This window comes from Miscanthus floridulus, chromosome 18, assembly GCF_019320115.1.
Source record: "Miscanthus floridulus cultivar M001 chromosome 18, ASM1932011v1, whole genome shotgun sequence".
Classification (NCBI taxonomy): domain Eukaryota; kingdom Viridiplantae; phylum Streptophyta; class Magnoliopsida; order Poales; family Poaceae; genus Miscanthus; species Miscanthus floridulus.
The window spans coordinates 58092503-58116483 of record NC_089597.1 but is presented as its reverse complement, the minus strand read 5'-3'; the positions used below and the strand labels follow the sequence as shown (position 1 = coordinate 58116483).

Here is a 23981-nt window from a genome sequence, read left to right as displayed (position 1 = left end):
TAATAACAAGTGCATCTTATTTTACTGAGTAGGTGCACATCTCTTCTCTACTACTTAAGTAAACACTTTTATAATCTATTTACCGGACTACAAGACAACAGCTAATTGTTTTAACCATAACTGGAGTTATATACATCAGAATAATATGGTTGTGGACATTCTGGAAAGCTTATGAAATTGTCTATAACTTTCTTTTAATACCCTTAATGTGATTCAACTGTTATCTAGGTCAAACAATTCAGTTATTCAAATATGTCCATACGGTAAATATTTCGGACAGCAAACTTCTAACGACCAAAACTCTTAAATCCTAAGGTCTATGACTATGAAAATTTAATGCAAGGTAGATCAGTAAGTTATCTACAACTTTGTTATTAACAAGTTTTACAGAAAAAATCATTATCAATATAAAATTATCAGCTCAATCGAAATTATACATACAGCCATCTATTTAAATTATAAAGCAATAATTAATTAGTTGCATACAACAAATTGCTTCTAAACAATTTTTTAGTGCGACTCTTTTTTTTTTTTAAGGTTCGTCGTTGCCTCCGTTGCTATACCGCGGCTCCGTCCTACGCTGAGAAAGAAGGTGTCGTACGCTGAGAAGGAACGTGGGATCACGGGTCGTCGTTCCCTTCCTTGCGACCACCTTCCTGCGCACGTCCCCCGTCGCCCGCTCCCTCCCCTACCCTCAAATCATGCTCTATCCCCTCCAATCACGCTCCCTCACTTCCCCATGCGCGCACCCAAGCCGCCGCCGCCTCTCCCACGTTCCCTCCCCCTCCCCACGCATTCATCCAAGCCGCTGCTGTTCCCCTCCAAGCTGCCCCAGGCGCGGCCAGGCTCGCGGCCTCCAGGCAGGGGCGCGGCCGGCGGAGCAGACACCAGCCGGGGACGCGGCCAGTGGCGCCGCCTCTAGCCTGCGTACCCGCAATCCCCTCCCCCATTTTTCTACGGAGAATTCTTTCCACTTGTTTCCATCTAAGCCGCCGCTTCCATCACCGCGCGCTTAGGTTGTTTACGATGAGAGGAGAGGAGAACATCGGAGAGCGCTCGCCATCCGATCTGAGATGTCGCTGTGGCCAAGCGAACAGGCGGAGTTACGCCAGAGCAGCTTCAAGGCGTCGGTGAGTGCGGCCGACGGGCTGCGGCGGCGCGTAAGCGTCATGGACAGCCTCCGCAAGGAGAGCCGCGGGAGCGCCCTCCGAGGAAGCGCTGCTCCGAGGCGGTGCCGCATGCCCAATCGCACCCGCCGGCCCTTGAGAAGATGGTGGGTTCGGCATTGGTGTTTTTTTTTTTTCCTTTTCGTTCTACAGTAGATTTGTTCGTTCCGTTCTGTTTCGTTTCCGGTTTTTTTCTATATCTTGCGGGTGTAGTTGGGGAACCTGACGCAGTTGGCGGCAAGGTTATACTCGGATGACAGCAGCATGCAATTTGAGGCGGCCAGGGAGTTTCGGAAGTTGCTCTCGATCGGTGTGTAGCTTTTGTCACCTGATGCGACTCGCAGAAGTGGGTATCTTCCTCTTTGATTTGTTGCATCTTGGTAGAAATTTTTGTTTCTTATCCAATTTCTGTTTCCTATGCGTCCGGCCATCTTACAAATTTTTATTCTTGTTGTGTTTGAAGGGCAGAATGGCAGATTGGATCTTGAGATTTATGCTATGCATCAATCATGGATTCATGTCCAAACGTTACTCAGCAATGGTGGCCCCGAATGATTTCCTTTTTCTGTCGCCGTGAATCATGCCAACAAGGGTGCAGACTGCTGACTAGCCTTCAACTGACCAAGGAGCAGGTTCGGACTGATCATCGCAATCCATCATAATTTGTTTTTTTGTTTTTTTTTTTTTTGCTTGCTACGTTCCACCTTTATTATCAGAGTGTTTCCAGATTGAAAATTTGTTTCTTCTTGCAGTATGATGGGCAACTAACGAGTCAATGTTATGCAGCAACTTCAATTTGATTATTATACAGCCTGTTGTTCATGTAGTCGGTCTCTAATCAAGCGCACTGGGATAAGCACAAAGAGAAAGGTCATGAATGAGCCAGGGGCTGTGGAGGAGCTTGCCATCCAATGGCTGGATTACGGCTGCTGTTATTCTCTTCCCATCTATTTAGGACTCTTTCACATTCTCATATGCAAGGTAAAACTGCAGTATGGCGTTTGGACTTTGGATCTCTTATATTTGTTTCACTGTACAGGTGGCCTGGGTTTCAGGCATTAAAATATTTTGTTTACACAGATTTATGCTGATTGAGATAGCTCACTGTCGACATATGAAAGGCAGGAAAGGGGATGAGAGTTATCCAAAGTCCTGATGAATTTACAGATTTTGTACTAAGAATTCATAGCGAAAGTGTAGTATCATTTGGTGTAAACGGAGTATCCATTACAAAGAATATCACATGGACTGTTCTTTACATTAAATGAAAATGGAGTTATTGTAGGGTTTGTTTCTAGAGGCTGAATTAAATTTGGCCAATATAGAGTATTTTCCTGCTCACCTTTTTCATTTCTTTTACCTTTGTTTTAACTTGTTTAAGTATTTGCTGATAGGCTGATGATTATTGTGTTGTTTATAGATGCCAAATGAGGCAAAGGAAAAGTTCAACAGACTGCAGGTTCTTATCCTTTTACTTCCAATCACTTTACAGTTAATATTATTGCAATATCAGTATGCAGGTATTGCAATACCAATATCACTTTACAGTGAATAAGTTGAAACTTTATCTAGATAAAAGCTAGATCACATTTAATTGTTTAAATTTGCATCTTAGTGGCCTGGAGGTGTGGGTTGGAATAACCATCATTATATATTGAGTATATTCTGGTGGTTGTGCATGCCTACTTGTTGGAAAAACAACATTGACCATAAGCTGATCATTTTTACTGATTACTAATGATTTACAGGTAAATTCATTTGCCTTCTGTCCAAATGTAGAGGCTGCATGCAGATATTTTACTAGAAAACCACTCTAGAATTCACTATGATCGCTAGGAGATATTTTGGGCTTCAACTTAGGTATGAGCAATTTCATTTCTCACTCGCAGGACACCTCATTTGATCATATCATTGTGAAGTGCAACATCACTAATTACAATATAGCAGCTATCTGTTTCCTTTTTTTTAAGCACAAGTACATAATTTTTATGGGGAATGTTTCATCGGCCCTAAACCATGGTATTTCATTTCTGTAAATATGGTAGTGTTGAGGTATCAATCAGTCAAAGACCAAGGGCAATAGTGAAATCATTTTTAACCCTTTTGCCAAGATTCCTCTATCAGTTAATTAGGGTTATGCTAAGAAAGAATATTACCAAGCTAAATAACTAGAAATTACAATTTTTGACAATTTTACATGGTAAAAAATAGTTGATCAAATGATATTGCAAGAAGAGGGTAATATTAGCTCCTGTTTGAGAATACTGAAAAGGGACTGCTACTTAAAATTTGATGATTCCATCCAATATTGACTTTTCAGTATCAGTGACACGTTGGGTCAAATTTGAACATGATTAGCCTTAATTCCATTTTACTCTTTGTTGCTGTTTTTTTCTTGCTTGGAATATATTGGGTTAATAATTTTATAGAACTATTTTTTTTGCTTGATAACATTACTTAATGTCTAAGATATATTCTTATGTTTTTAGGTTCTTGGGAACAAATACCAAAGTAAGCCTCTTCAAATAATTGACGCTAGATAAGTGATGTTCAATCTACTACTTTCAGGAAATTTGTTTCCTTAATTGGTCACTTATGATTATTGTTTCATTTGTAAAAAAAAATGCTCAATGAATTGCCGGAATTCCTTGGTGGCACTTGTCATGCCTATGAATTTCTATGGTTGTTATTTACTGTGTGACTCTGGTATGGCGCCTGGTCTTGCTACGTAATGCGTATGGAGGAGAGTGGAGGGGCTGACTCTGGCGCTGGCGGCGGCGAGGCGCCGTGGCGGCGCTGGAGGAAGCGAGGGGGGTAGAGAGAGATAGGGTTAGGGTGCCAGGCGCCCAAGGGTGTCAAGATGACACAATCCCAGGCTATTCTTATTAAGTTGCAACGTTTGACTCTTATACAATCTGACTCAACAACCTGACGCTAGAATTAAGGAAACTTGTAACCAAATCAAATTTAAACAAACTGATAGCTGACCAAGTCTGGAACCTTGGCCCCTGGCCGATGGTGCCCGTGCTCAGGCCCGTTGGTCCTTGGCTCGACGTTCATACGTCTTGCCGACCATAACATCTCTCCCCCCCTCGGGAAACAGCTCGTCCTCGAGCTGGAAGGAGGGATGGGCTTCGCGAAACGCCAGAACCGGCTCCCAAGTTGCTTCTGACACCGGCATGCCCGCCCATTCGACGAGGACGTGCCACACGCCGCGGCGAAGTTCTGAGCGGAGGACGCGTTCCGGCCGCTGCAGCGGTCGACCGTGGCGTAGAGGAGGTAGGGCCGGCGCACTGGAGGGTGGTGTACCCCTGAATGGCTTCAGGACGCCGACATGGAAGACGTCGTGGATGCGTGCGCCCTCGGGAAGCTGAAGACGATAGGCCACCTCGCCGATGCGGCCGGTCACCTGGAACGGCCCGGCGTACTTGGGTGCCAGGTACCAGATTCTTCGTGTGGCGGTGGAGCATCCTAAGGAGCACCCAATCGCCGACGTCGAACTCGAGCTCGTGGTGGTTGGCATCGTAGAACCTGCGGGCGTGCTCTTGAGCTTGGAGAAGACAAGCACACACCTCCTCAAGGAACTCCTCCCGGTTGGCGAACAGGGTGTCCACCGCCTCCGTGCGCGCCTGTCCTGGGGCGTAGGGCAGCAAGTCCGAGGGCGGCCGACCGTACACCACCTGGAACTAAGCCTGGGCGTTCGGGTTACCCGATTTTTTCGGATCGGGTAATTCGGGTAATTCAAAATTCGGGTAATAAAAATTGCTACCCGATATTACCCCCGAAAAAACACTACCCGCAAATTCGGGTACCCGATAATTTGGGTTCGGGTTCGGGTATTACCCGATATACCCAAATTTACAGAAAACAACAAACTACACTAAATTTCAGTAGCGATCTATACATAATTTCAGCAGCAATTTGTATAGAATTTCAATAGCAATTTGTAGAGAATAATATATTACAGTCACTCATTCAAATAGAGAGAATTATATTCTAATAAAGTGATAAGTTAAATGGTTCAGCTAACAACACATGATGAATACAAAGACAAAACAAATCTTTGGGTAGTTTGGGTACCGGGGGATATTACCCGAATTACCCAAACTAATTTCGGGTAATCAAAATCGCTATCCGAATTTGGGATCGGGTACCTCGGGTTCGGGTAATTCGGGTCCGGGTTCGGGTAATTCGGGTACGGGTAATGGGTATCGGGTATTTTGCCCAGGCTTACCTGGAACGGGGAGGTCTGGAGCGCCGTGTGGTAGGCTGAGTTATAGGAAAACTCGGCCCATCGGAGCCAATCCAGCCAGTCACACGGGCGATCACCTGTCAGACACCGAAGATACATGGTAATGGTCTTGTTGACAGCTTCGGACTGCCCATCTGTCTGCGGGTGGAACGCAGAACTCATGCGGAGCTTGACGTCGGCGTGACGGAAGAGGTCGCGCCACACATGACCCGTGAACACCGGATCACGGTCGCTGACGATGGACTCCGGGAAGCCGTGTAGCCGAACGATGTCCTGGAAGAAGGCGCGGGCCACCGATGAGGCTGTGTACGGGTGGCCGAGTGGAATAAAATGAGCGTACTTCGAGAACCTGTCCACCACCGTGAGCAGAACACTCTTGCCATGGACCTTGGGCAGGGCTTCTATGAAGTCGAGGGAGATGTCCGCCCACACACGCGATGGCACCGGCAGGGGCTGCAGTAACCCGGCCGGGTGTAGCGTCTCCGTCTTGTTCCGCTGGCACACCGCGTAGGACCGCACGAAGTCGCTGACGACACGACGGTCGTGCTCCACGAAGAACTCTGTGCGGAGGCGGAGCAGCGTCTTCTGGATGCCCTCGTGCCCCCCCGTGTGGGCGAGCTGGAGGACGTCGTCGAGGATCGGCGATGAGCTGGGCACGAAGACGCGCCCCTTGTGCAGCAGCAGCCCTTCGCGGACGCACCAGGAGTCACCGTGGTCTCCGGCGGCCATGGCGTCGCGACGCGCGCGCAGGGCGGGGTCGGTGTCCACCTCTCGCTGCAAATCGTCGAAGAGCCGGAAGGTAGGCACCGAGACGGCCGAGAAACAGGTCGCGTGCGCCCTGGAAAGGGCGGACAGCAGCGGTGCCTCGCCGTCTCGCCTGGAGAGAGCGTCAGCGACGACGTTGGAGCGGCCGGGACGAAACTCCACCCTGAAATCATACCCAAACAACTTGCTAATCCATTGATGTTGCGGAATTGTAGATAGGCGCTGGTCCAGCATGAACTTAAGGGCATAGTGGTCCGTCCTTACGATGAACGCTCGCCCCCAAAGGTAGGGCCTCCAATGGCGCACCGCCTGAACAAGCCCGATCAACTCACGCTCATACGCCACCATTTTGAGGTGGCATGCGGTGAACGGCCGGCTGAAGAAGGCTATGGGCGCGCCATCTTGATGCAGCACGGCTCCGAAGCCCGATCCGGAGGCGTCGTAGTCCACGACGAATGTGGCGGCGAAGTCCGGAAGGTGCAGGACTGGTGCGGCGGTGAGGGCAGCCTTGAGGGTGGAGAAGGCGGTGTCAGCCGCGTCCGACCACTGGAACGCGTCCTTGCGAAGCAGCTACGTCAGTGGCGCGGCGATGATCCCGTAGTCCTTGATGAACCGCCGGTAATACCCAGCCAGCCTGAGGAAGCCGCGTAGGCCGCGCGCGGCGCGAGGGCGCGGCCAGGACTGCACAGTTGCCACCTTGGCCGTGTCCATAGCCACCCCCTCCCCAGTGATGACATGGCCGAGGTAGTGGACTGCCGAGGTGGCGAACGCGCACTTGGACCGTTTGAGGTGGAGCCAGTGCGCGCGGAGAACGTCGAGGACCGCGCGCAGGTGTCGGAGATGCTCCGTCCAGGAGGAGCTATAGATCAGGATGTCGTCAAAGAAGACGAGGACGCAGCGGCGGAGAAACGGCTTGAGGGCGTAGTTCATCAGCGCCTGGAACGTCGACGGTGCGTTGGACAAGCCGAAAGGCATCACCAGGAACTCAAAGTGTCCCTGGTGTGTCCGGAACGCCGTCTTGTGGACATCTGCAGCAGCAACCCGCACCTGATGATAGCCGGAGCGCAAATCCAGCTTAGTAAAGAACTTGGCGCCGTGTAGTTCATCGAGTAGCTCCTCGACGACCGGGATTGGAAACCTGTCTTTCACCGTGACCGCATTGAGGGCCCGGTAATCGACACAGAAGCGCCACGAGCCATCCTGCTTCTTCACCAACAGCACGGGCGCGGAGAAGGGTGAGGTGCTGGCTCGGATGATCCCTTGCCGGAGCATCGCCTCGCATTGCAGCTCGAGCTTGTCTTTTTGGAGTTGGGGGTAGCGGTACGGCCGGACCGCCACTGGCTCGGTGTTGGGCTTCAGATGGATGTGGTGGTCGCACGCCCGGGCCGGTGGAAGCCCCTCGGGTTCGGCGAACACGTGCTGGTAGGCGTCCAGCAGCAGGTCGAGGAGGGCGCGCTCGGAGCCCTTGTCGATGCAGAGGTCTGTGGTGAACAGGGCTGTCGGGGACGCTGCGGTCGGCGCGCCGACGCTGGTCCACACCACCCGGCGACCACGGAAGGAGAGCGCCATGCGCAGTGTGGCGAAGTCCCAAAGGATGGGCCCCAATGACCTCAACCACGTGAGGCCGAGGACCATGTCGTACGGCGCCAAGGGGATGGAGAAACAATCCACCGTGAACCGCTCGGTGCCGATCCGCAGTTGAACGCTGCGCGCGAGGCCCTGGCAGTCGACGCGGTCACCATTCGCGACGATGATGTGGGCGCCCGTGCTGTCGGAGAACTGAAGGCCGGCGCTGCGTGCTGCCTAAGGGTTGATGAAGTTGTGTGTCGACCCCGAGTCCAAGAGTGCCGTGAGCTCGTGGGCGCCAATCTTGATGCGCAGCTGCATGGTGTCGCGCGCCCGAATTCCCGTCGCCGCGGACAGAGAGATCATCGGCTTTTTCGGGTCGAATTGGGCCTCTTTAGCCGGGTGCGGCGCATCGTCGAGGTCCTCCGGCTCCTCCACGATGTAATCGGGAGCCTCCAGGTAGAACAAACGGGCACATTTGTGCCCGCGAGCGAACGGCTCGTCGCAATTGTAGCAGAGGCCGAGCTTGCGGCGTTCCGCCATCTCCTCGGGTGTGAGCCGCTTGAATGCCTTGGTGGAGTCGGCCGTGGTTCCCGGCGTGGAAGCTGGCATGGTCGACGGAGCGCCCCCCGGGCGGCGTGCGGCCCGCTGGGGAGTGGGAAGGGCCGGACGCTGTGGCGCGTTGCGACGTTCGAAGGCTCGAGCCAAATACATGGCGTGCTGAAGGTTCTGGGGCTGGTGCAGCTCAACATCCACCCGAATGTAGTCAGGGAGGCCCCCTGTGAAGAGCTTGGCGCGCTGCAGCGTGGTGAGGTCCCCCGCGTGCGCTGCCCTGGCCTAGAACGCCTCCATGTATGTGTCCACGTTGGCGCTGAACGGCAGCCTGGCCAGGTCGGCCAGGTGGTTGGTGTTGAGGGCAGGGCCGAAGCGCTGCAGGCAGTATCGACGGAAATCCGGCCACGTTGGGCGGCCGATGTCGGTCTCCAGTACAAGGTACCACTGCTGGGCGACTCCCTTCAGGTGATATGAGGCCATCCACACCTTGTCGACCTCCCGAGTGAGCTGTCCGTGGAAGAACTGCTCGCATTTGTTGAGCCACCCCAGGGGATCATCGCGGCCATCGTACGTGTCGAAGGTGATCTTGTGGTACTTCGGCACAACGGCAGACTCCCCTTCCGATGGCGGCGGGGGGTACAGTTGTGATGGGGCCATATGAGCGGAGGCCGGGAGCGGCATAGGAGCCACGGCCCCAAACCCTGGAATTGGCGACGGGGAGTGCGGAAACCTGATCTGAGTGATCGGCACCCCCCCGGGCGGTGGCGTTGGCGCCTGGTGGTAACCCGGCGGGGCCGCGGTCGGTTGCTGGGGATGTGGTGGCGCCGGGAGGGACAGCGGCATGGACGGTGCCACTGGTGCCGAGGCGGAGGAGTCCGCAGTGGCGGCCGCGATCTCCGTGATCACCGGTGAGGAGGACGCGGGCAGGCGAGGGACGCCCCCAAACCCTGGCAAGCCGAAGTGAGGGAACGCCGGTCTGCCGTCGAGGGCCGAAAGGCGCGCTCCCTGATCCGCTAGGTGGTTGTTCATGGCGGTCATCTGAAGTTGCATGCTAGCCAACATCTCAGCGATCGAGGCCAGGGTGGGCGGCGACGCGGGCGACGTCGTGTTCACCAGGGGCAGCGACACGCCCGACGTGGGGCTGGTGGTGGATGCGGGTGGGATCGACGGTGATGGAGTCATGGAGCAATGGTGGAAGCGGGGGAATCCATGGGCAGCGATGGAGCTGATACCAGGTTGGTATGGCGCCTGGTCTTGCTACGTAATGCGTATGAAGGAGAGTGGAGGGGCTGACTCTGGCGCTGGCGGCGGCGAGGCGCCGTGGCGGCGCTGGAGGAAGCGAGGGGGGTAGAGAGAGATAGGGTTAGGGTGCCAGGCGCCCAAGGGTGTCAAGATGACACAATCCCAGGCTATTCTTATTAAGTTGCAACGTTTGACTCTTATACAATCTGACCCAACAACCTGACGCTAGAATTAAGGAAACTTGTAACCAAATCAAATCTAAACAAACTGATAGCTGACCAAGTCTGGAACCTTGGCCCCTGGCCGATGGTGCCCGTGCTCAGGCCCGTTGGTCCTTGGCTCGACGTTCATACGTCTTGCCGACCATAACAGACTCTTATTAAATGTACCAAGCTCCAAGAGAACATTTTATTAATGGAAGCGTAAATTTCTCTTTATAGTTTTTATCACCAGAACAATTATAAGTATTGTTTCCCGTAGCGTTTCATCCATTTGAAATTGGTATATGAGATTATGGAGAATATGTGTTTGATCAATTTAGAGTTGGATGAAATGAACGGCAAAACCATTAGACCAGAGTGACAACTGTGAGTTCAACGCCATGGTGGTGACCGACAAGAGTTGGTTTAGGTAGAGGCGGGGCGCCGGCGAGAAAGGCATACTTTTTTTTTGGGCTCTACCCGGCACAACGTAGGCATAGCTGAGTGGCCCATTGTTTGTTTAGCATGTTTACACGCTGCACGCCCAGTCCCTCACACTTTCTCAAAATTATTTGTTTTTTCCTTCCTACAGAGGATTTCTAGCCATGCTTTTTGCCGCTGATGTCCACAACTGGTATACCATTAGGATATTCAGCTATTATGTCTCAGGAGTACATCATAATGTGTCTGATATATGTATTCTTGTTGACTAAAAATATTTACTTTCATCTAAAATATTCTTGGTTGAGCTGCTGTTGTTTCAGCTTGTCCGGCTGGTGGACTGTTGGGGAGGTGTTAAGGTATGCAGATATGATCTGCGGCAAAATGATATTCGTTTTGCAGTTCATTTCTATACAGCCATAACATCAAAAGTTAAAATGCATTGGTGCCTAGAAATTGCAGCATCAGAGTATGAACTGTAACAGAAAAGCCAAGTATCAAAGATAGGTAGTGAGTCCTGTGCAGCTGTGCTCCAGCTCTGTCCTGCCTTCTTGCCACCGAGATGGTTCATGCCCATCTTGACCCAGCTCCTAGGCCACCATCTCACTTCCATCAAAAACCTTAGTAGAGCGGCAAGGTCACAGGGCCTAAATAGGCAGCAGCGTGGTGAGTGGTGACTGGTTTTGGCGAGTTAGGCACTATTGCTGGATGAGCTTTGGTGTCTGCACGGTAATTTAACGATTACCGGATCAAATGTTCTGATTTATGAGGTTCTGTGACAGGCCTGCAAGCTCAATATGAGGAGGTTCTGTTACTAGAAGCGAGGTGATCTTGGATCTTTATTGTTAGAAAAACGCGATTGGATATTTACATTATGCTAGCTAACCAGTTTTCTCACATCAACAACCGAATCACTTGTATTCTCCAACAGGTAACCGTCTGAATTATAACAGAGTGATTGATGCATCAAATGGTTCAGTTGTAACTTAACTATAAGTATGACACTGATACGATTGTGGAGGTTAGTGGCTGAGCTTAGTCATAAGATAGATTTTAATTTTGTTTGGCTTATATGGCTCCTGTCTTAAAACAATAACCTAATTTTCTCTTCTTTTGCCTTTCCTGTGTTTTGTTCGTCCTCAGCGGCAACCGTCTGTTATTGGCTGTATTGTTATCTTATCGTGCGATCATTGTGTTTTTAGTACAAAAGTTTTCGTATCCCATAGCAACGCACGGTCACGCTACCTATATATATCTCCTCTTGTATATATACAACTAAAAAGAACAAAGCGTGGACACTTTTTGGTGTGACATTCCAATGTGGGCTCATAGTCCTGCCTGTTGTGTTCCCACAGCCCTCGCTCCTACACCCATCCCTTGCAACAAAATTCTTCCTTCCAAATTAGTCATGCACAATTATAGCAACACAATTTGCTAAATGAGGACTATATATACAAATGATTGATTATAGACCAATCTCCATTCTTTGTTTTTGGAAGGAAGAAAGAATATCAAGGATTACGTGAAACCGAGCAACCAGTCCACCTTCCATGCACGGCGCCACAGTGGTGCATGCAAACAGGAATCCTGCATGTGCAATCAAGAAGGAAGCCATGCAACCAATCAAGAAGGAAACTGCCATCATCAAAGACCACACCAACCACAAGCGGCACGTTAGCATGGCTCATCAATCTCTTCTCTCATCACGTCTAAAAAGACTAAAAAGTGGACACTGTTTTGGTGCGACAATCCAACGTCCGGTCGTCAGTCTGCCTACGTGCGATCCCATGCTCGTTATCCCACCCGGCGTCGTCGGTCCCCACAATGGCCCACACGGCGCTCCTTCCCTAAAAATGCCACTCCATGCGAGAATCATGTGATCACGTCTCATCATATGCCACTAATAGACGGAAACCTACGACCAAACGGCGTCCACCAGTCGTAAGCGCTTGTGAAAAAAATCTCAAATTGCCTGACCGAATAGGAAGGAGGGGAAACAGACGTCCATCTGAGCGTAATTAACGCTCGTGAAAAAAAACTTTCATGTCTCCGGCTGGCCAAATAGAAAGGGAAGAAACGGACGTCCATCCGACGTAATTAAGGCTTGTGAAAAATACGTCACTTCTCTTTCCTAAAATCACATTACATGCAAGCCTAGATTTTCATATTCTCTTCTCCTTCTCTCTTTCCTTGTAGCGACAACAGCACAAAAGTGTGGCGGACGAGATCAGACGCCATATCCTGCTTCCCCACCCCACCACGAACCATCGTCGCTCTGGCTGTCATCGATCATCGTAGTGGATCAATCATCGCGCAAGCCACTGTCCAACTCGTCTTGCCTGTGGAAGAAAGGAAAGGAACAGCATCCAACGGCCAACTGGGCAGCTTGCATGCATCTCCGCCAGGCGCTCCCCACCGACTCGCCATCGTCAATGGATCAGTACGTCTCCTCCAGCGTCTTCCACCGTTGTTGCCCTCTTGGTAGGGCAAAGTCCACTATCCTCGTTAGTTTGACAGTTTGGTCGCCGCACCCATCGATCTCGATAGTACTAGGCGTAACCACGCATAACCTTGCCTACCGCATCATCACCCAGGTATATATGTCTCCAAAACTTTCGTGGCCAATCGTCACTTGGTTAGTATTCAGGTTGCTTCTCCAGCTTTCAAGTGCAATTTCTGTTTGGACGTTCCCTATAGTATTCAGGTTGCTTCTCCCGCTTTCATTTTTTTAGGCCTCCATTTAGGTTTTATGTCATCCAACTAAACAAGCCAGTTAGGAGCAAGTACCACAATACAAATTTATATTTTTGTTTATGATAATTAATGTTACTTTAGCTTTAAACAATAATTGTTTATACACAGGGCCATACTTTCATAAACAGGACAACTGCAGGTGACATATTAAGATTGAGTTTTGTTCTAGCAGTTTGCAATAAGATTATTTTGATTTCTTCAGAAAATAAGATTGTTTCGATTATATGCTAAAACTTAAATTATATTTTAATTGTTCACGCATCATGAAGACGGGTTTACAAAAAACAAACGTTCTGAACATCTCTTAAATTACATTTTAATTGTTCATGTATCATGCTTATGTCGACCCTGTGCATGCTGGAGCTTTGGCCAGCAGATGGCAGGGCAGTAGCTATAGGAATTAATATGCTCTATTTAATTATTCTTTGCAATATTATTTGCTTGATCATAAGGCATAAGAGCAGGAGAGCATAGCAGTTCTGTTTTAGTTCAGTAGTTGAGTCATCTTGCGAACAGAAGCACATTGCAATTTATTCATGATTCAAATTCTGTGTTTTTGGAGCTTCCTAGAATTTTCGTTTTGATCCACATATAGTTTTCATGTTGCAGAGGTTGTACTACTAGGAGCAAGAATGCCGCAATAGTTGATATTGTTGTGGCGGTTTCCACGGTGTGTAACTGTTTTAGTGTTATTAGTAGTATATATTTAGTTTATGTGGACTTCCTACCAATAAATTAATGAACATGCTTAAGAGAGGGTATATCATCATTTCGTTTTCTTTTGGGGAAATATATGCATCATTTTGGTATTCAGATCAAGCAGTGGTGATCCAGCCCCGAATGGCCGCGCTAGGCCGGCAGGCGCAAACTTCATGGCACTCGCATCCGCCCGATAACGCAGCACTCGCGCATCCTCCTCTCCGGCATCATCTCCCTCCCTCCATCACCGCAACCACTGGGACACGCAAAGGTGCGATCTTAACACCAGATTCGGCTCCCCTCGCGCCATTGGTCCCCAAAGGCATCGCCTTTGCTCTGATCTGTGGTTTTGTGTGGTCATGGGTTGCTTGTGATCTCTTCTCTAGGGGCGGTTTCCCGACCAGTTACTGACTTAATGTTGCGGGGCCAGAAGTGGGTCTCTAGGCTGTAGTTCTTGCCGCCGTGGAACGCCAAATCTAGAGCCTAGAGGAGAGTGGAGGCCTCCGCGCCTCATCGATGTCCAGTCAAGGCTATCCATGCAGAATGAGCTGTACTTTGATCAGCTTCATAGCAAGTGGTGATTTTGAGTAGTTAATACCTTCTTGCCAGATATATTTTAATCTACCTAGGTAGTGGGGAAATAACAAAGGACACAGGAATACCTCCATATTTTAAGTTTTCCTTTTACATAATACTATATAAAACTTGACTGTGAACAGGGGCCATGGTAGCTTAGGAAGTCGTTTGCAGGGATCATCTCCTATTCTAGAGTCAATGAAAAATGTTCAAGTTACAAAAAATTAGAAAGAGATGCTTCTTGTTTGACTACATTGTCTATCCCTTCTTCTATATACAACACTGAGTTCTGAAATCTGAATTGCATTGAAATTTTGCTTGCCTCCTGTAACTACTTGTGTTCTAGAAAGGGTGAGTAGCTTTGTTGCAATTTCATGATATGTGACTTCTTAAGTATGATAATCCCATTATAATATGCTAGAATTATAGTCTGTTTGTTACAAGTCTTTTATATTGAATTAAATAATTGCCTACATCTCATTGAGTTACTAATGGAACAATGTTTCAAAGCGGCAAAGGCATACTAAACTAGATCATAATTCAATACTAGGGGCATATGGTTGAAGACATGTTATGTTATTATCTAAAATATGAAGAAGGGTGACCTTGATATACCAGTCCTGTATGAAGCAAACTGATAATTCATGGAGATGATTAGTTTTAAAAGGTTGAGGAATCAATTAATCTTGTTATAGTGATATGAACTTTTATGTGCATATGCACAAATGTACAATACTATAAATGCATACCTTGATGATTGCAAAATATCGATGAGAGTTTTAGCCATGCATAAGATTCAATTTGTAATATTGAACATCATGCTCGCATTATCGTTTTTCAACAATACAACATGTTCATTCTCAAATTATTAGGACATTATTTATCCTGTTGCAACACACGGAAAGGTCTATAAAGTAGAGTTGGTGAGCCTGCGATACCGCGCTCTCCGTGAGAGTGTTAATTTCACGAGCTTCGCTTTTTGGATTAAATATTACTTTAACGTTGGTATTTAATTTCATAGTATTGTTACCTTATCATGCAATCTGTGTGTTTTAGTATAAAAGTTATGTTAATTTCATGAAATTTGCCTTTTGGATTAAATGTAATTTTAACGTTGGTATTTAATTTCACAGTATTGTTATCTTATCATGCGATCTATGTGTTTTTAGTACAAAAGTTTAGTTGTCCCTTAGCAACGCATGGACATACTACCTAGTGAACATCAACAGTTCATATGTATTACAAGCACCATAGAAAACATCATGGTCAATCACAATTTTTTTATTTAAATACCTTTATTAATTTAATTAGATAATTAGGGGAAATAACAAACATATATCAAATGTGCATAATAAATTCTCATAAAATTATAGTAGCTTCCAAATGCTCTGAATAGACTACTAAAAAATTTGATACCATTTGAACATGTATAACATCCTCTACAAAAAATGACAAGCTAGCAAGGTTTATTTTAATAAAAATAGTTAACCCTATGGAAAAGTGTCAAACAACAAACTCTATATTTTTCTTAGCTTCATAATAGTGCCATAATACTATACAAAAATTTGCATGGCAATATGTTACTTATTTTTAACCTTATAATTTTCCTTAGAAACACCCTTTATTAATAGATAAATAGAAAGACCCTATTTCCATCAAGTTTACTATAAGATTATTATTTTTTTCTAGCTAGAGCATGTCAACACAAGACCAACAAAATTAGAATCACAATTTTATCACATTCCTAGCTCAAATTACACATTTTACAAAATTGTAAACATTCAAAAAGCACTTATCTAGCTATATTTTATTCACCTAGAAAACTACCAAAAAATAGTACATCACATATTTTTATAAAATACTACACTTCATGAGGAATCCAACAAAATTTGGTTCACCAAAATTGGACATTCCTAGCTCTAGATATGATTTTCCAAAGTTAGGACAAAAATCTGGAAAATAAATAACAAAAACCCTAACTGAACTCGCTGACAGAGGGGACCCACGGGTCAGCGGACCTCACACGTCAGCCTAACCAAAATAGAGGGGTGCATTTGATCGTCGCTAGCTCACCGACGGTGAGCTCTCTGACGAAACCGACCCACCGTTGTGCTCTACTCACTATCCTGCGTCGATTTATACCCGTGGTGGCAACATAGATGCAACGAAGCATGCTTGTTGCTGCCCATGGTGGCACGGCGGTGCTGCGTGGAGGTGCATCAGCCGTCTCTGGCCATGGAAAGTCTAGGAGAGGAGCACAAGAGCTCTGTGGTGACGACGCGAACGTATCTAGACTATCTAGGGTTCGGGTGGAAGCAACAGCGAGGGTCTCCACGTGCGCGGCGGTGCGGTGGAGAGAGCGCGACAACGCTGGTCATCGTGTTCCACATCGGTGAGGCAACCATTCGTAGTGAGGTCATGCTACAAGCTAGACTACACCGTGACCAAGCTCTAACGTGAAGAATGTGAAGGAATGCACGACAGAGCCGAACAGCGGTGAGCTCGCCGTGAAGGCAGCCATGGAAGCCGAGCTTTCCGGTGAGGACGAGAACGGCGATTTCACCCTCACCGTAGCTTGTCTGGCACTGCTAACATGTCAAGGAGGTAAAGGAGAACACGACACAACTACTAGCAAGGTGGAGGCAGCAGTGGCGTCATGGAGCGGGCGCTCGACAATGGCGGAGAAGCGCTATGGCTCGACGACGCTCGGTTCTCCACGGCGAGAGCGAGAGAGAGCAGTGGAGAGGGAGAGAGTGAGCGCGTGAGTGTGGAATGAGCAGGACGACCTCTCTGATATCTCGTGGCAGCACGCTGCGACGAGGGCCCAACGCCTACCAATGGTGGCCATGTGGCGGCCAGGTGCTGCGCCCGGTCGGCCACGACACGGCGTGACGCGGTGTCCATTAGAGCCCGATGGCAGACCTGATGACGTGATTTCAAGCCTTCCAATCTCCTAAACCAAAATGAATTTGTGCACGATGCCAAAACAAAAATTGTAGAGCTACATACCAGCTACAAAATTGCTTTAGAACTCATCTCCTAATTCACAACGGTTGTGGAGTTAAATCATCATAAAGTCAGGCACATCAACGCTGTCAGAGTAGTTGGACTTAGAAAAATTTTCAAGTTGCAAAATCAGTGAAATGTTGATTCTTGTGAGCTCAAAATGACCAAGCTAGGCACTAAATTAGCTCATGACCCAAAAATAAAAGTTGTTGCTCTAATCAAGTACTACAACTTTGCTTAAGGGTGCCCTGCCATGCAAATACTCTATGACATAGTTCAACCTAGGTCAAACATACCACTTGAAAATGATGACTTACACTATAACTATGACTTAGAGACCAAACTAGCCTTAGTCATGAATACCAAAGTTGTTCCTAGTGACATTCTAAACATGTTTAAGGTATTCCTAAGGTTCCACACACATTTTAACATTGGTTACATATAGATACTTCCTAGGTCAACAAGCACATCATCACTTAGGAGCTTAATTAGATAAAGTGATCTACATGAACATTGTTCCATTAGTCATCCTAAGTGTAGCTAAGGTGTTTTAGTGACCAACATCAACCACCTACACTTATTCACACATGATCATAAGCATACACATATGGAAACATAAAATAACAAGGCATGTTTCACATGTTAAAGCTCATATATGAATGCTTGATGCTTATGCTAATGCAATGCAAGTGAAATTATGCAAGCCTAACACCTAGGGTGTTACAGCCCCTCGCCCTTATAGAAATCTTGTCCTGAGATTTGCAAGACCTACTATTCTAGGAAAAATGGTGGGATAAACCTCACGTAAATAATCCTCCTGTTCCCACGTGGCATCTTGTTCACTGTGGTTATTCCACACCACCTTGTAGAACTTAAAGACCTTGCTCCGTGTTACTCTTTCCATTTCTTCTAACACTCGGATTGGTTTCTCTTCATATATCAAATCCGATTGGAGCTCAATGTTGGTGGGTGCAATGGCTTCCTCAGGTATGCGAAGACATCTCTTCAACTGAGAAACATTGAAGACATCAAATATTGCACTCATCTCTAGAGGAAGTTATAACTTGTAAGCGACATTTCCTTTCCATTCAATAATCTTGTATGGCCCTACATATCTAGGCGCAAGCTTTTTTTTCACTCCTAATCTCTATACTCCTTTCATGGGTGACACCTTTAAGTATACAGTCTCCCACTTCAAAAGTCAGTGGTCTTCTTCTTTTATTAGCATAACTCTTTTGTCTTGACTGAGTTGCTTTCATATGCTATTGGATAATGCGCACCTGCTCTTCAGCTTCAGTGACAAAGTCAATGCCAAAGTATCTTCTTTCCCCGGGCTTAATCCAATTCAAAGGAGTTCTACATTTCCTACCATACAAGGCTTCAAACGGAGCCATCTTGATGCTTGCTTGATAACTGTTATTGTAGGAGAACTCGGCTAAAGGTAGCCATTTCTCCCATGAACCCTTGGAAGATATAACATAAGCTCTCAGTAAATCTTCTAAGATCTGGTTCACTCGCTCAATCTATCCGGAAGTTTAGGGATTATATGCTGAACTTTGGATTAGTTTAGTCCCCAAAGCCTAGTGCAAGTGTTCCTAGAAATGAGCTATAAACTGCGGTCCTCGATTTGAGATTATAGTCCTAGGTATTCCATGTAGTCTCATGATATGAGAAACATACAGTTCAGCGTATTTCCCTGCGTGATCTATTGTTTTAACCAGTATAAAATGTGCTGACTTGGTGAGACGATCTACAATGACCCATATGGAATCATGACCTTGTTGTGTCACCAGAAGGCCTATAATAAAGTCCATACTTATTTCTTCCCATTTCCAACCTGGAATAGGCAATGGTTGAAGTAATCCAACAAATTTCAAATGAACAGCCTTTACTCTACTACAATTATCGCACCTAGCGATATAGGCGGCGATCTCTTTCTTCATCTTGGTCCACCAAAAATAGGTTTTCAAATCTTGATACATTTTGCTACAACCCGGGTGGATAGACAACTTGGACGAATGAGCTTCATCTAAACTTTGATTTCTAAGCTCACGGTCTTTTGGTACCACAAGTCAGTTCTCAAACCATAGCACACCTCTTTCATCTGATTTGAAATGTTTGGTTTCTTGTTCTTGCATTTTTCTCTTGATGTGAAATATACCTACATCTGTCTTCTGCAATTCTATAATTTTGCTCTCAAATGAACAACTGATATTGAAAGCACAACAGGATGTAACAAATTAAACCCATCCTACAACAATGCTTCTAAAGTGTTGCAATGAGATTTCTGACTAAGTGCATCTGCTACAACATTGGCTTTCCCTAGATGGTAGTGCACTTTTAAATTGTAGTCCTTGATTAGCTCTAACCATCTTCGATGTCTTATGTTCAGCTCAGGTTGAGTGAAGATATATTTGAGACTTTTGTGGTCCGTGTATATGTGACATACGTTGCCCAACAAATAATGTCTCCATATCTTTAACGCATGAACTACTACTGCAAGATCTAAATAATGCATAGGATAATTGACTTCATGCTTTCTCAACTACCGAGAAGCATAGGCAATAACTCTTCCTTCTTGCATGAGCACACACCCCAAACCTATACCCGATGCATCACAGAACACATCGAAAGGCTTTTCAATGTCGGGTTGTGCCAAAATAGGAGCTATAGTTAATAGGGTCCTTAGGTTGTGAAAAGCTGCTTCACACTCTGGTGTCCAATTGAACTTTTTATCTTTCTAAAGTAGTCTGATCATGGGCTTAGCTATCTTGGAGAAATCTGAAATGAAACGATGATAGTAACTTGCTAACCCTATAAAACTCCAAACTTCATGAATCGAAGTCGGGGCCTTCCAATCCATGACCTCTTGTACTTTAGATGGGTCTATAGATATTCCATCTCTTGATAAGATGTGACCCAAGAAAGGTACTTTGCTCAACCAAAATTCACGCTTGCTAAACTTTGCATATAACTTATGATCCCTCAATCTGGATAGAATAATTCCCAGATGCTCTGCATGATCTGCCTCATTCTCTGAATAAATTAAGATATCATCGATAAACCCAACCTCGAACTTGTTGAGCTCGGGCACAAATACCGAATTCATCAAGTACATGAAGTAGGCAGGACCATTCATCAGTTCGAAGGACATGACCAAATACTCGTACAAGCCGTACCTAGTAGAGAAAGCAGTTTTAGGTATATCCTCTAGCCTGATCTTTATCTGATGATAGCCTAACCTCAAGTCAATCTTAGAGAATACCTTTGCTTTTGCCAACTGATCGAATAGGATATTAATACGAGGCAAAGGATACTTGTTTTTTATGGTCACAGCATTAAACGGCCTATAATCCACACACATTCTTAAAGACTTGTCCTTCTTCTTTACAAACAATGTTGGACATCCCCATGGAGACAAACTAGGTTGAATGAGACCTTTGTCCAACAGTTCTTGTAACTGAATTTTAAGTTCAGCTAACTCATTTGGTGGCATCCTATAGGGTCTTCTTGAGATAGGTGCCGTACCTGGCACTAACTCAATCTTAAATTCCACATCCCTATCAGGTGGTAAACCTGGAAACTCATCTAGGAATACATCAGGAAACTCACAAACCACTGGAATATCACAAAGGGTAGTGGCTTGGATAGCACAAGACAAGTTTTGGAGTTCAAAATTTTGGGAAAGTGGTACTAGAAAAGCATTACCTCCATTTGGTTCTCTCAACATAATTGTACGAGTGTTAGTGTCAATGAGAACACCATGATCGCTCATCCAATTCATGCCTAAGATCACATCTATAGATAATCCAGGCAATACTATTAGATCCATTGTATACTCCTTCTCTTGTATAGAGATGAGCACATTTCTGACCATCTTATTTGTAGAGATAGTAGCCCCAGCTGAACTTATACTATAACCACCCTTGCTTGCCTCTATTACTTTTTGATCATATCTAGATGAAAATGTTTGGCTCATAAATGAATGAGAAGCTCCCGAATCAAATAAAACAATGGTGGGATGTTTGTTAACAAGAAACATACCAGTGGTGACAACCTCTCTTGCCGGGACCTCTTCAATAGCGATGCAATGCATGTATCCAGGACGTGCTTTAGGATTTGCCTCTCTCTGATTGCTCTAGTTCTAATTGTTGTTCTTAGGATGGGGGCATTCCTTGGCCTAGTGACCCACTTGATTACAGTTGAAGCATTGTTGATTGCTCTTGGGTCCTGTTGAGCTTCCTTGCCCTCCATTCCCCTTGGGTAAGACAATGGTGAACGCCTTACGAAACACCTTCTAAGGTTGGTTGGCCTGAGCTTTTGATGGAGGAGGACTGAACTTGGGCACTGGTGGTCGAAACTGTGGCCTAGCTGCCACTGGAGCTTTGCACTGAGAAGACCCTGAGGCGCCTACCTCAACTACCCTCTTGTGACCCTTTTCTACCGCATGCCGATTGTTGTGGTTCTCTTGAGTCAAGGCATCACTAATGAACTCGTTGTATGTGGTGCACCTCGAGTTGGCCATAGTTTTCATCAGCTTAGTGTCAAGACCTCTCTTGAAGCTTTTGATCTTCTTTTATTATGTATCGACAAAACCTAGGGCATAACGGGACAGATTGTTGAAAGCATGCATGTATTCAGTAAGGGTCTTAGTCCCTTGTGTGAGTCGCATAAACTCAGTTGCCTTCTTGTGCATCATCCCTAGGGGAATGTGATGTCCCCTAAAGGCTAACTTGAATTGATCCCATTGGACCAGTGCATTGGCAGGTAGAGAGGATAGGAAATGGGTCCACGATATCTTGGCCGGTCCCTGCAGCTGATGGGAGGCATATTCTGCCTTCTGATGTTCCATGACCCTTAGTAGACATAACTTTTGCACAATAGTGTTGAGCCATTCATCCGCCTAGAGCGGTTCTTTGGCCGCCTTGAAGATAGGAGTCTTGGTGTTTAGGAAATCCTTGAAAGAGCTGTACTAATTTGGCTCAGGCCCCTATTGTTGCTAACGGGCGCGAGCCATGTTCTGCGCAATGAGGCACGGGGTTTCCTCCATAGTTCTTTGACTTCCCAAGAACTATGCAAAGAACTCATTCACTGATGGTGGTGGCGATGGTGGCAAGTCACCATCATTGCCCTCTTGGCTGCTACCTGCTCCAACACGAGTGCGAGTCATCTGCAAAGTTGCAATAATAAGTGATTATTGGATGATGTCAAGAGATTGCAGATGAATTGTATAATCATGTCAAACTAAAATTACTGGAGAGAATCATAAATTCATACAATAAAATAGAGGCATAATAATTCATTCTCGCAACATGACATCACCAATTGATCACTTATCGGGCTCGCAGCGTGTTAACATACAAGTCATAATCACCAGTAAATGAAACTAGAATTTCATTAATGTTCAACCCAATGTGAAACCATATGTAGAGTGCCAATATTACATGAAAGTCAAATTACAATTGCCAACTTTCAACTACAAGTCCATTACATAAATAGCAGGGATACATCTAGCGCTTTAACTAGTCACTAGACGATTCTAATCTTCATTATGATCGCTATCGAGGTCAGAGATAGAATCATCCTCATTCTCTAGCTCCACCTCTTCCTCGTCCCATCCGTCATCTTCAACTAACATCTCTGGATCTTCTTCTTCCTCATCAAGGATCAAGTGCAGTTGGTTGTTCAGAAAATGCACCTCATGCTGAAGATCAACCACTACATTCTGGGCCTATGCAAGCTGCTAGCGCAAGTCCCTCTCAACAAGGTCCTGCTAGACGCTCATGGCGTGGGTCCTGTCTCATTCTGCTTCTTCCATAGCTACATGGTTGTTTGCTAGGATCCGTTGGTGCGTAGCTGTGAACGCCTCAGCACGGGTGGCCTCAGCTGCTCCCGCAGTCCTGCTAACATCGCTTGATCATCTGCTCTTGCCTCTTAGGCGGTAGCTCTTTGTTGATCAACTTGCTCCATTTAGGTGTGGAGATTTCCCAAAGCTACATATGCTTGATCAGTTTCCCATTGAGCCTCACTTGCTGCCTTTTTGTGCTTGTGCACATGCTTCTTGAGATTATGTTGTGCAGCTTCGGCCCTCATGAGCTTATCCATGCAAGTAGTATAGGACTTTTGCTAGAAGTCCTTGGTATCCTGGTGAGTGTAGAACATCTTCATTACTGCAAACATAGCGCTCATAGCGGAACTAGAATTGTCTGCCCGCTCATCCCGATCTCGGATCAACTCATTACTATTGCGCTGTGCCCACACGGTTGTGGACAGATTCGCCCGAGGAAAAGTACCAGTGGCACTGCCGGTAAGCTCATCCCCGTGCTGCTGACAAATCTGACTGAGTACCTCAAAGGCTACTACTTAGGCAGCTTCCCAAGGAGTTCTTCCTTCAGATTCCGCCTTCCATTCCTGCTACAAGGGTGCTTGGGTACGAGCTAGTATGGTCAGTCATACTTCATACCATGGTTGTCCCTCTAGGTATACTTCATTCAAGTAATAGAGGGGCGGTTCGTAATACCCCGCATAGTCCAGGACTCTCCAAAGTAGGACAAGAGTTCCAAACATCAATAGGAAACTCTCACTTCCAGCTGGTGCTGCCATTTGTACCAACAACATGTGCAAGTCTCATGAGACAAAGTCATAATGGATAAGAGTTACATAACCGAGTAAGAGATTTATAAGGGGAGGAACAATGCAAGTATGAAATAATAATTTATCATGATGCATGCATGTTCCGTATGTCCTTACAAACTTAGG

At 46.4% G+C, this 23981-nt stretch overlaps 1 long non-coding RNA gene and 1 pseudogene across 9 annotated transcripts; one reads left to right on the top strand and one right to left on the bottom strand.

Moving 5' to 3' along the window:
* Nucleotides 1-23981, bottom strand: part of LOC136523904 (uncharacterized) — a 50101-nt pseudogene that overhangs the window by 18948 nt on the left and 7172 nt on the right.
* LOC136521679 (uncharacterized) lies at nucleotides 624-4080 on the top strand. Of its 9 annotated transcripts, none has more exons than XR_010775615.1 (5): nucleotides 624-1512; nucleotides 1630-1798; nucleotides 1919-2147; nucleotides 2587-2625; nucleotides 2915-4080. It is a non-coding gene; the product is annotated as an uncharacterized lncRNA (long non-coding RNA). The 9 variants fall into 9 exon arrangements; XR_010775613.1 differs by having other exon boundaries at nucleotides 2561-2625; XR_010775611.1 differs by having other exon boundaries at nucleotides 1919-2625; nucleotides 2915-3026; nucleotides 3656-4080.